Source organism: Mus caroli, unplaced genomic scaffold, assembly GCF_900094665.2.
Source record: "Mus caroli unplaced genomic scaffold, CAROLI_EIJ_v1.1 scaffold_10431_1, whole genome shotgun sequence".
Lineage (NCBI taxonomy): Eukaryota > Metazoa > Chordata > Mammalia > Rodentia > Muridae > Mus > Mus caroli.
In genome coordinates, this window is record NW_018391037.1 from 44,047 (window position 1) to 46,282 (window position 2,236).

Consider the following 2,236-nt stretch of genomic DNA (forward strand, 5'->3'; position numbering starts at 1 on the left):
GAAGGCAAAAATGACTACTCTGATACAGCTGTGTCTTGGGAAAGGGCATGGAAAGTTGTGGGAAGGGGCCAGGAGAGCAGGAGTGGTGTGCAAGTTTAAGGCCATTCAGCCTGGGATTGGAACTTTAGGGCCTGGGGCATGCTGGTCATCCTGGTCAGGGATGTGTGGACAGTTCCAGAGTGGCATACCTACAATAGACCTCTCCTCTCAGTCTACTCTGGTTGTTGAGCACCTGCCCTGTGGGTGTGAGGGCTGTGGGTGTGATGGCTGTGGGTATGATGGCTGTGGGTGTGAGGGCTGTGGGTGTGAGGGCTGTGTGTGAGTGTGGTGGGTGTGAATGCCGTGGGTATGAGTGCTGTGTGTGTGAATTTGGTGGTGTGAGTGCTGTGTGTGAGTGTGGTGGGTGTGACAGCACACTGATGCAGAAGACAGAAAAAGCACAAAGTGCCTAACAGTTCTATATTTTTTATCTGTTGCTTGCCTATTGAAACTATAATGATTTGATATGTGAGGTTGGATCAGATCCACTTATTGATCAGCCTATTAGCTGTGTAAGAACAATAATGTAGAAACTACAGAACCAATGAGGCTGTCATCTGTTANCTGTCTATGATCCAGCTGCTTATTATCACTTACTGACTGACTTATTGGTTGTTTATCTCTCCATATCTACCATCTGCTATTTTGACTCTGCCTCCTGCAGACACCAGTAAGAGATTCCATGTCACACACCTCCCTTCATCCACACACAGGACACAGACTTGCATTAATTCCTAGAACACATACCTCCTCTCTCTGGAACAGGATAGGAGGCCAGAAGCATTTTCCTGAGATTCAAACCAAATGTTCCCTAAAGCCAGCAGCTGTGACTCCTCTCAGAAAACTCTTCCTCTCAATTTCCCAAACTCTCTCCTTTCCTCAATACCTCAATTCCCTTTTCCTGTGACCTAACTCTGAAGTTCAGGAAAGACACAGCAATGAAAGCAAGGAGCAGGCTGGCCTTGCTCTAGCCAGAAGGCATTGTAACATGCCATTACCCTGCACATCCATGCATGCAGACTCATTAATAGGCTTGCTATTTAGGGGTTAGGCCCTGTCTGATTTAGAGCCCATTGGGGCCGGTTGCTAGCTATCTAAGCTTCTGCCACCTAGCCAAGGATCATCCTCCAGTCACAGGAACATGCACCACTCTGTTCGTAGACCACCACTTGAATGCTGCTTGCTTTCCTGGTGATGTGGAGGAACACAGCTGTGTCACACATTGGGAGCAGAACTGGGAGACACAGTCATAATCTAGTGTACTTTGCTGCTGAGGACACTGTGGCTCTGCTCTGGACATAAGGCACCATGGAAGAGACCCAAGCTCTGCCTTACCTGCCCTGTGGACAGTGTCTGATGAAGGAAGGCTAAATTCACAAGATGAAGTCCCTGGGGGCTTCATCTTGGCCATGGTCAGGGTCTATCAGGGAAAGAGACAATTAAGGAGCAGGGAGCCACCCTATCTCTAGTTTTATCTTCCTCTTACTCCTTCTCCTGCATCCCACTGATGTGTTGTTAAGCCAGTACCACTGGTCAGACACAGGGGTCAGTGTCTGGTGATGTCCAGCTCTATCCTGGTTCCATCCATGAGGGTACTTGGGGTCCTAAGCCGAATCTCCAGGCCTGATCCTTAAATAGCTCCTATTGTCCCTGCCAGGGAAGGTATTCATGATCCTGTGGGAGACTTCCTGAATGTTCTGGTAGTCCTACCATCCCTCATTCAGGTAGTCCCACTCCAGATTCCCCTTTTGTCTCAGGCTCAATGCTGCTGGTTCACATCCTATTGAAATCATCCTGAGTGATAGGATACAGGAAAAATCAAACCCTCAGCTAATGATAGGCAGCCAGGTCACTGCTGTCCCCACGGGTCTGGAGGATGTGTATCCGGGCTTCTGTGCCAGCTTGGTAAAGCTAAGGTACAACCCAGACCATCTGAGAACCAGAATTAGAGTTATGATACCAAAAGTGTTTCCTGTCAATGTGGTCTCTTTAGCTATACACAATACCAACAGCAGGTAGATCTATTGGACCTCTTCAAGGTCTGTCACAATGAAGCTGGCCTTAATGGCCCTGGCATCCATGTTGGAAATGCACACAGGCTGGACTCTGAGACAGGTGAAATAGATTGCCCTCTTTATTGTCTAGGCTCACTTAGCTGTAATAGCTACTCATAGTTCTACAGAGAGGAGTCTGGGGG